Genomic DNA, 11,130 nt, shown 5'->3' with positions numbered 1-11,130 from the left:
TGAACAAGCAAATAAACGGAATGGAAACAAACATGAAGGAGGAAATGAAAAAGTTCCGGGGTGAGACGCAGAACATGGGCCGAAGCCTGCAGGCGGGCATGAAGGCCGTGACAAAGGAAATAATAATGGTGGAGACAAGGGAGGTAAAGGGGGAAGAGTTGGCAGAGACACGGGAGATAGAAAAAATAGAGGAAAGACTACACGAGGAAGACGGGGTAAGTGACGCACACACACACACACAGAGGTAGTGGAGGATAATGGGGGTGAGCTGGCGGACTGGGTAGAGACCCAGTGCGAGCAGCTGGATGGCCCCCTCCAGGAACGAGGGGAGCGAGTATGCCCCCTTGAGGCGAGTCACGACCAGGTGAGTTCGGTCGTGCTTTGCGAGGTTTGGGGGACGAGTGCTGTGGACGGGTGCACGGAGAGCTTGGGGGGTGTAGAGGCCCCGGAGACCCTTGTGGGGACACAAATCCCCAGTGTGGTTGTCCCCGTGTGTGTGGTGCAAGGTGTGAGTGCGTCCCCGTGTGTGGAAGCGACCCCGTGTGTGAGTGGTGTGGTGGCGATGGTGCCAGAGTGCGTGCTTCCCAGCACGCCGTGTTTGGAAGAGGCCGTGTGTGTGAGTGAAACGGCCAGTATGAGTGAGGAACCGCGGGTGAGTGCCCCCGCGTGTGTGGATGAGGCACCGCGGTTAAGTGCCCCCGCGTGTATGAGTGAGGCACGGTGTGTGGATGAGGCACCGCGGTTGAGTGCCCCCGCGTGTATGAGTGAGGGACGTTGTGTGGAAGAGACCGCGTGTGTGAGTGTCGCCGTGTGTATGAGTGAGGTACCGCGGGTGAGTGCCCCCGCGTGTATGAGTGAGGCACGGTGTGTGGAAGAGGCACCGTGTGTGAGTGTCGCCGTGTGTATGAGTGAGGTACCGCGGGTGAGTGCCCCCGCGTGTGTGGATGAGGCACGGTGTGAGAGTAGTGAGGCACGCGTGAGTGAACGGCCGTGTGCAAGGTCGCTGTGTGCAAGGGAGACCGTGTGTGTGAGAGAGCGGTATGTGAGGGAGATGTCGGTTGGCATGCGGGAGCACGCAGCCGCGTCTCTCCGTGTGAATGTGATGGAGTGGACTGTGTGCGTCGTAACACGCAGGTGTGCGTGGGTTGAATGGCGACGACGGAGACATGTGAGGAAAGAAAGCCGAGTAGCGGCTGTGGTTGTTTCGGGGACCGTGCCGGGTTCACCCAGCCGCGAGCACGCGGTTCGTGCTGTGCAACGCACGAGACCACCACGTGCTCGCTTGCGAGAGTGAAGTCCCGGTCCGGAAACGCACGCGGTGGATTTGCCGATCCCGCGGACGGACAAAGTTTAGGCAGGACTACGGATTTGGACCGGACGGGTTCTCCACGCGATCGTGTGTGTTCAGCTCCAACGGGCAAAGCACATGTGTTCGCGTGGGGAACCCCTCGTGACGTGGGGCTTGTGTTTTTTTTTTGCGCACGGTGACGTCATGGCTGCACGTGTGGTTGGAATCCGGCAGGAGGGGTATCTCTGCCGGATGGTAGCGTCCAAGGAGGGACGAGGAACACGTGCAGCTGCATGACGTCACGGGCAGGTGTAAAGTGCGCGAGCTCTGAGTTGCCGCGCAGGTGCTGCGCATGAAAAAAAAAAGAAAAAAAAAGCAAGCCTCACTTTCGGGTGCACAGGATTCCTGGGCAAGGGGTGAAAGACCCCCTTGGCCTGGGCACAGGATGGAAACTAGTTAGGGGGAAGGGTTAGCTTAGTTAGACCGACTTCATGGGGCAGGGGTAAGTCCTCATGGAGTCCGTGGAATGGATTAGTTAGAGGGATTGTAGCCAGATTTAGGTTGGGAAATAAAATGAGTTAGGAGACAGTGACAGACTTGTGAATGTGTAGCGGGGACGTAGCTTAGCTACGTAGTGTTAAAAGGAACGTGCTGTAGTATAAGGGACGACGTGGGAGCACGAGTTAGTTAGGGGATGTAGTTAGAAGGATGGCAGAGTTCAGTGGTGTGTGTGTTGAAGAGTTGTTGGTGAGTTATGATGTGGAGACATGTTGAGTGAGTGAGGCCAGTGGGTCTGTGTGAGTGGAGCGAATGGGGAATGCATGGTGCGATGAGTGATTGGGGGGAGGAGTGACTCCCGCCCAAGGGACCCTGGGGTCAGTGTAGAGTGAGTTAGCTGGGTTAGTCAAATTGAAAAATGGAGGTCGTTTTGTTGTTGGTGGGAGTGTAGGCTCGAGACCCATTTTGAGGGGTGCAGGAGCCCTGTTGACGGGCTTGGGAGCGTGGCTGCGAAAGGTGAGTATCGCTGAGTGGGTACCCCGGGCACCAGGCTAGTCGGCCGCGGTAGGCCATAGGCCCATGGGGGGCCGGGATAGAGTAGTGGGCACGGGTGCGCCTGCTTGGTGTGGGGGCCCGGGGCGCCATTAGCCGCGTGGGCAGTGTTGTGGGCACGGGTGACCCTCGGAAAGGGGCCCGGGAGGCCGGCCTGCCACGTGTGCGTTTCAGGGGAGGTGCCATGGGGGGCACTCCCCGGTGTTAGGGAGCTGGTAGGCTCGGAGGCAGTGTAGTGCCCGGGGGTGCCATAGCGGGAGAATCGGCAGAGGGTCGTGCCTGCCAAAGGGAGCCACGTGTCCCAGCCAGGAGACCGTGTGAGGGCACGGAGAGAAAATTGGGGGGCGAGGCCCGAAATTGTAAGGACACCAACACAGGCGACGGGAATCTGGGTTTATAGAACCAATAGTTTAAGCGAGAGGCGCTTGTTGAAAGCCCCGGGGTAGTTTAACAGTTAAATGGATAGGGTAGATTAGGAAGTGTACCCCTCCGCACCATCCATCCCCTCGCTGTCGTTGTGGGCCGCTGGACCCACTTTGGTTATAGATCGCCGAACTCTGGGGAGGCCATTCTGAGGCTTCGTTGGGCCTCGACACAGGACGTTAGCTCTCCCTTATTCCCCTCCGGGAAGGGAACGTAGGGGTTGGGAGTAGGCTAGGTGACAGGATAGGTTAGCCGAACAAGGACGATAAAGGGGGTTAGGGGACGATTTATAGTGGGAAGTAAGAATAAAAACAACAAAAAAATAAGTTGGGGCTAAATTGGGGTTTGACAAATTAAGGGAGTGGGTATGTACAGTGACAGGCAAAGGCGATAGTTGGGAGGGAGACAGGTAGGTAGGTCCGAGCCCGCCTTCCAAGTGGCCAGCACCACCGCACTCCCTCCACCAACCTCCACTGAACGGCAAAGGTTGGCCAGCTTCATCTGCTGGCTGCGTTGCTGCAAGGCGGAGGCCGGCCCACTTCATCGGCAGCTGTTGTTTTGCTGCAAGGCCTGTGCCGGCTGGATCGTCTGCAGCTGCTGTGCTGCAAGGCCTGTGCCATCGGCTGGCCGTGTTTGCTTCAAGGCCTGTGCCGGCCAGTTCATCTGCCCGCTATGTTGCCTGCAGCGGCCTTCTTCTGCGGGCTGTGTTTGCCTGCTCACCTTTGCCATGCCATGCCCACTGCCCACGTTCACCAGCCCCGTTCAATTTTTGCTTTGCCCCCCCCTGTTCATTTCCATGTGCGCCAGGATCCGCAAGGCAGCAGTTTGCAAGCTGCGAGAACTGCCCTGTTGGCAGCTACAACACGGGCCTGCAGTGGCGGCCCGTGCACCGTGTTTGCGTCCATCCATTCATGCATCCATTCGTTGTGCTCATTGCGTGTGCCGCTTGAGCTGGCACGGAGACTACGTTTGTGCAGCCCATGCACCGTTGTGGTTCACTGCGTTCAGTTCAAAAGGGAAGGCCTTGGACTGCGTGTGAGCAGCCAGCCACGTTCCCTGTCACCTGCATTGTTTTGAGCCAGAGACTGCATGTGGGCAGCCTGGCTCCCTGCTAACTGCTTTTCTTTGCAGAGTTCAATGATCCTGGGCCATGGTTTAGTGTAAAATTTGTAAGTTAAGGTTAAGATGTACTGTAAATATGAGTGCGCCCCTGGCATGTATGTCTTAGCGCCGGCAATTTTATTTAAGTCGTCCGTGTGAGTGAGTTTGTTTAGATAGTTACGCAGCCCTCAGGTTATTTATTTTGGGGACACGAATACCATGAATGTCGCACTCAGGGATCCGTAGGTAAAATGTACTAGGGGAAAACTACACATGATGGCACACGAAAATTTGACGACTCGGGACGAGTCTGTAAAAAGGGAAGGGGTAGTGTTGTGGTTACCAAATTCGCAAACCACCATTCAGGTCCCTTAGGTGAGGTATCTCGGTAAGTGCATGTGTAGTTAGGCCCAAACCCGTTGTCTAGTGGGAATACATGTCATTTATACGTGCTGCGACTCTTCAGGATAGCCGTTTTTCTTTTACTATCTTTATTTTGGACCAACCGCCATGATTACCACCACAACCACAACATCAACCACCAACCACAACACCGCTTCACCACAACCGCCACGACCTTCACGTCACACCTCGCAACCGTAGCATCGCCACCGTTCTTGCCCCGCTGTGGGTACCGGTGTTGGACTCGTGCAGGGCGCACGTTGAACAGCGTGTACAAAATCACGGATTTTGTGCTTCAAAAACGGATCAAAAACGACACACGCCCACTTTTTGCCGTCCAATCGGTGAGCGAGGGGCGATTTGGCCCCGCCTCCAGAACGATCGATATATGCAAATTTGTGGATCAAAAAGCCTTCACGCCCACTTTTTCTCGGGCCAATGGGGAGCGAGGTGAAAGGTCAAAGGGAGGGGGTCAAAGGCGAAGCTACGGGGGGATAAAAGGACGGTGTTCGTCAGTCAGCGGAACGAGAAGGAGTCGGAGGGTGGAGAGCAGTGTGGAAGTCTGGAGCCCGAAGCCTGCAGTAGCTGGAGAAGCTGAAGAGAGTCGAACGAGGGGAGCCCAAAGAAGAGTCCAGGGTGGAGAGTCCAGAGGCGGAGAGGCGGCAGCGGCGAAGGCAGACGAGGGGGTGCTCGCGTCGGTGCCAGGAGCTGCACGCCCGAGGGAGGCCGGCAGCGCGACCTGGCCGAGGTGGAGACGCACACCAGGGATAATAAAGATCCTCTATACCCCGAGCATCAGCAACCCCCTCCTGTTTCCCCCCGCGCTGAGATAGTGCGACCAAGGGGGCCCCTTTTTCCCACCCCCTGCCAGGCACTGTCCGCGAGGCCCGCGGAGTCCGGCGCCATCGCCGCTCCGCGTCTCATCACCAGACGGGTAGGCGCGACCCGGTCTCGGCCTCAGGCCTGCCTCATTCTTGGGGGATTTCTTTTCCTTGGTTTTGGGTATGTGTTGTCGGCGCCGTCTGTGAAGTAGAATTGTATAAGTGTTGCCGTGTGCTCGGTAGTCGGTATTAGCTCTGCATTGTTTTCGCTTTTATATTTGCTTTTTGTGTAAATGGAATTGTGTTTTTTCTGTGTGCATTTGGTGGAATTGTATTTGTGTGCTTCCCGTGTGCCGCGAATAAATGTGCTTTATTGTTGAACTGTTCTCCCGCTTCGCTTCGTCTTTTCCTCCATTGAATCCTCATCTTGCTTCACGTAAAGGGTTGGTAGTGGGCTGAATACGCCCGATAATTAATCGAACCGTCGAGGTCGACGATAACACCGCTCGGTTATTCTGATAGTACGGAACGGGTCGCGTAAGTGGCCCGTGTCCGAAGTCGACCTGCGGCGAGGTGCGATCGCCCGGTCTACCCTCCGCGTGGGTACTTAGGTAGGTCGAATTTGGCGAGCAACCCTATCCCACGCGGGGGCTGATTGGCTCGATCGCGGTGAGACCGAAAGGTCCACCCGTGACTGGTTCCCGGCGTTAGTCCGAGAGGGTCACGACTGGATTGTCCGTCCGGTGGGCGACGTGCCGCGATTCGAGTTACGTGGCCGTCAGCACGCCGGCGGGCGCGAAAACCGCAACAATATATACATACATATATATACATATGTGTATATATATATATATATATATATATATATATATATATATATATATATATATATATATATATATATATATATATATATATATATATATATACATACATATATACACATATATATATATATATATATATATATATATATATATACATATATATATATATATATATATATATATATATATATATATATATATATACACATATACATATATATATACATATATATATATATATATATATATATATATATATATATATATATATATATATATATATATATATATATATATATATATATATATATATACTGTTGTGGTTGAGGAAATTCGCAAACCACCATTCAGGTCCCGTAGGTGAGATATCTCTGTAAGTACATGTGTAGTTAGCCCCAAACCCGTTGTTTAGAGGGAATAAATGTGATTCATTCGGGCTGCGACCCTTTAAGATAGCCGTTTTTCTGTTCTATCTTTATTTTGAACCAACCACGTCTCAACCTCCATCACACAACAACCACCAACCGCAACGCCGCTTCACAACAACAACAACGCCAACATCCACGACCTTTACCTTCACAACTCGCTCTCGCAAACATCGCATCACCACCATTCCAAGCGTCGCCATGGCCATAAACCACCACAATAAACCCTCCACCACCCTCACCTCTTCTCCTTCTGCGGCCATTCCTGCGCCGCTTGTGAACGCCGAGCGTCAGGCTGTCCTGGCCTCGTACAGGGCGCGCGCTGAGCCGCGGGTCCAAAGAGCGGCCTTTCCGAGGGGAAGTCGGATCAGGAATGATACACGCCCACTTCCGATCCGTCCAATCATTAAGCGCGGGGTGATTTGGCCCCCGCCTCCAGGCGCGTCCGAGAAGAATCGATATATGCAAATTCGAGGATCAGGGGAGGTTCACGCCCACTTTTCCTCCGTCCAATGGGCGAGCGTGGCTCCGCCCCCGAGCTCATCCTGATCCGGAAATTTGCATATGGATTCTCCTGCCGTACTATAAAGCGCCGAGCGCGGGGCGAATTCAGTCAGTTTCTGTTTTGGGCTCGGGTGAGTTGGAGAGGTGTGGCGGCGGCGGAGTGTGGCAGCAGCAGTCAAGACGGGTCTGGAGGAGAGTCGGTCTGTCGGGGTTCGGAGTCTATCGGGGAGCTCCAGAGAGGGGAAGCCGGGAAAGCGGTCGAGGTCGCAGCGGAGTCGCTCGTCGCGGGACCCAAGCAAGCCAGCTATCCTCTTTCCCCAGAGCATCAACAACCCCCCCTGTTTCCCCCCGCGCTGAGATAGTGTGAAAAGGGGGCCCCGTTCCCACCCCATTCCAAGCAGTGCCAACGAAACCCGCGGAGGAGCGCGGAGTCGGGGCACCGCCGCGACATTTTGCGGCTCATCACAAGACGGGTAGGCTCCACGCGGTCTCGGCCCACAGGCCCGTCTGCCCCCTTGTATTTGAGGGTGGCCCTTTTCTTTTGCTTTTGAGTATATGTGTTGTCGGCGCCGTCTGTAAAGTAAAACTGTGTAAGTGTTGCCGTGTGCTCGCGTAGTCGGTAGTAGATCTGCATTGTTGTGTTCCTTTTGTTACATTTGCTTTTGGTCCATAATTGTTGTAATTGTATATGTGTGCTTTCCGTTTGCCGCGGAATAAATGTGCTTTATGTTGAACTGTTTTTCCCGTTTCGCTTCGTCTTTTCTTTAATTGAATCTCCATCTTACTTCACGTAAAGGGTTGGTCGTGGGCTAAATACGCCCGATCATTAATCGGAACCGTCAAGGTTGACGATAACACCGCTCGGTTATCCCGATAGTATGGAACGGGTCGCTTAAAGTGGCCCGTGTCTGAAGTCGACCTGCGGCGAGGTGCGATCGCCCGGTCTACCCTCCGTGTGGGTACTTAGGTAGGTCGAATTTGGCGAACAACCCTATCCCACGCGGGGGGCCGATTGGCACGATCGTGGTGAGGCCGAAAGGCCCACCCATGACTAGTTCCCGGCGTTAGTCCGAGAGGGTCACGACGGAATTGTCCGTCCGGTGGGCGACGTTCCGCGATTCGAGTTACGTGGCCGCTCGCACGCCGGCGGGCGCAAATTCGCAACACTGGTGTCAGGAGTGATATACAAACCCATCCCCCTCCTCACGGCACTGGTGTCGGAGAGCGGGAAAACGGGCTCTCCTGTCTCCAGCTAAATTCACGGGAATCGGTCCAGGGGTGAGAGGAGCGACCCCCGATTCCCTCCAAATTACGAGCGATTCAAATTAACCCTTTACGAGAAATAAGATGGCGTCTCAAGGCGAGCGGGAGCCGGGGGTATTAGAAATGGATTTAGAATGTGTAGAATCCATGGTCCAGGATGAAATCTCCATGCAGGAAATGTTGGTTGTGCAGGAACATGAACTCGCCCAACTGAACCCAGAGGCCGAAATCGGTGCGGCGGTGGCCGCGGTGTATGACACCTCCCCTCCCCCTCTCCGCCAAAACCCCCCGATCCTTGCCGAATCGGCTCAGCTGAGTGCACCCGACATGGCCCAGCTTTGCGCCATGCTGGCGGCAATGACAGAAAAGATGGATACAAACACAAATGAAATGAAAAACGAAATAAAAGGCATGATCAAGCAAATGAACGAAGTGAAAACGAATATGGAAACAAACGCACTCAAAATGAAGGAAGAAATGAAAGAACTGCGGGGTGAGACGCAGAACATGGGCCGAAGCCTGCAGGCGGGCATGAAGGCAGTAACCGGGGAGCTTAAAATGGCGACGCCACGTGTGGGAGCGAACGAGCTGGGAGGGAGTGCAACGGTTGTCAGGCCCGCAGTGGAGGCGGGTGAGGACAATAATTCGGGGGACGTGTTGGGCGAGAAGTGTGAAGGTGACGGAGAAAGCAACAGTGACGGTGACCGAGAGGGAAAAACTAATTGGGGTGACGGAGACGTGCACGAGGGAGATAACAAGGGAAGAGACGGAAATAATAGTTGAGACAAGGGAGGTAAAGGGTGAAGAGGTGACTGAGTTGGCAGAGACACGGGAGATGGGAACGATAGAGGGAAGACTACACGATGAATTGGAGGACGGGGTTAGAGACACACACACACACACGGAGGTAGTGGAGGATAATGGGGGTGAGCTCGCGGAATGTGTAGGGACCCGGTGCGAGCAGCAGGATGGCCTCATCCAGGAACGAGGGGAGGGAGTATGCCCCCTTGAGGCGAGTCACGACCAGGTGGGTTCGGTCGTGTCGAGCGAGGTCGAGGGTAGGAGTGCTGTGGACAGGTGCACGGAGAGCTTGGGGGTATAGAGGCCCAGGAGACCCTTGTGGGGACACGAATCCCCAGTGTGGTTGTCCCAGTGTGTGTGGTGCAAGGTGTGAGTGCGTCCCCGTGTGTGAGTGGTGTGGTGGCGAGTGTGCCGGAGTGCGTGCTTCCCAGCACGCCGTGTGTAAATGAGGCACCGCGGGCGAGTTCCCCCACGTGTGTGAGTGGTGTGGTTCGTGTGAGGGAAATGGCACGAGTGAGTGGAAGGCCGCGAGTGAGTGCAGCCACGTGTGCGAGGGAGGTGGCATGCGTGAGTGAGCGGCCGAGTGTGAGGGAGACAGTGTGTGTAAGGTCGCTGTGTGTGAGGGAGATGTCGGTGGGCATGTGTGAACATGCAGCCGCGTCTCCCGGGGTGAATGTGATGGAATGGACTGTGAGCGTCGTAACACACAGGTGTGCGTGGGTTGAATGGCGACGACAACGGCGACAGAGGGACAAAAGCCGGGTCGCGGCTGTAGCTGTTTTGAGCACCGCGCCGGGTTCACCCAGCAGCGAGCGCGAGGTCCGTGCTGTGCAACGCACGAGGCCCCCACGTGCTCGCTTGCGGGAATGAAGTCCCGGTCCGGAACGCACGCGGTGGATTTGCCGATCCCGCAGGATTACGAATTTGGACCGGACGGGTTCTCCACGCGGGCGGGTGTGTGAAGCTCCAACGGGCAGAGCACATGTGTTCGCGTGGGGAACCCCTCGAGACGTGGGGCTTGTGTTTTTTTTATGCGCCGGGTGACGTCATGGCTGCGTGTGTGGTTGGAATCCGGCAGGAGGGTGAATCCCTGCCGGATGGTACCGTCCAAGAGGGACGAGGGACGCGAACAGCTGCCATGACGTCACGCCAAAGGTGCGCGGCTGTGAATTGCCGCGCTGGTGCGCAGGTTGTGAGTTTCCGCGCTGGTGCTGCGCGATGAAAAAAAAAACAAAAAAAAAAACAAGCCTCACTTTCGGGTGAACAGGATTCCTGGGCAAAGGGTGGAAGACCCCCTTACCAGGGCACAGGATGGAACTAGTTAGGGGTAAGGGTTAGCTTAGTTAGACCGACTTCATGGGGCAGGGGTAAGTCCTCATGGAGTCCGTGGAATGGATTAGTTCGAGGGATTTAGTGAGCTTTAGGTTGGTAAATTGATTAATGGGATTATTTGGAGACAGTGACAGACTTTGAATGTGTAGCGGGGACGTAGCTTAGCTACGTAGGTTAAAAGGAACGTGCTGTAGTTTAAGGGACCACGTGGGAGCACGAGTTAGTTAGGGGATGTAGTTAGAAGGATGGCAGAGTTCAGCGGTGTGTGTGTTGAAGAGTTGTGGGTTGTGAGGTGAGTACGTGTGCTTGGTGAGTGAGTGAGGCCAGTGGGTCTGTGTGAATGGAGTGAATGGGGAATGCATGGTGCGATGAGTGATTGGGGGGAGGAGTGACTCCCGCCCAAGGGACCCCGGGGTCAGTATAAAGTAAGTTAGCTGGGTTAGTCAAATTGAAAAATGGAAGTCGTTTTGCTGTTGGTGGGAGTGTAGGCTCGAAACCCGTTTGGAGGGGTGCAGGAGCCCTGTTGATGGGCTGGGAGCGTGGCTGCGAAAGGTGAGTATCGCTGAGTGGGTACCCCGGGCACCAGGCTAGTCGGCCGTAGTAGGCCAAGGGCCCATGGGGGGCCGGGATAGCATCGTGGGCACGGGTGCGCCCGCTTGGTGCGGGGGCCTGGGGCGCCGTGAGCCGCGTGGGCAGTGTTGTGGGCACGGTTGACCCTCGGAAAGGGGCCTGGGAAGCCAGCCTGCCACGTGTGCGTTTCAGGGGAGGTGCCATGGGGGGCACTCCCCGGTGTTTAGGGAGCTGGTAGGCTCGGAGGCAGTGTAGTGCCCGGGGGTGCCATCATAGGGGAATCGGCAGAGGGTCGTGCCTGCCAAGGGGAGCCACGCGTCCCA

At 55.3% G+C, this 11,130-nt stretch overlaps 1 protein-coding gene across 2 annotated transcripts in view; it reads right to left on the bottom strand.

The window, feature by feature from the left end:
* The window catches only part of LOC147029532 (parathyroid hormone/parathyroid hormone-related peptide receptor-like), a 223,473-nt gene that overhangs the window by 52,247 nt on the left and 160,096 nt on the right, over window positions 1–11,130 (bottom strand). The window lies entirely within an intron of this gene.

The sequence above is a fragment of the Eptatretus burgeri genome, chromosome 3 (assembly GCF_056783735.1).
Source record: "Eptatretus burgeri isolate ZD-2024b chromosome 3, Ebu_testis_v1, whole genome shotgun sequence".
Lineage (NCBI taxonomy): Eukaryota > Metazoa > Chordata > Myxini > Myxiniformes > Myxinidae > Eptatretus > Eptatretus burgeri.
Note: the sequence above shows the minus strand (reverse complement) of the source record. Positions and strands in the feature narration are given on the sequence as shown.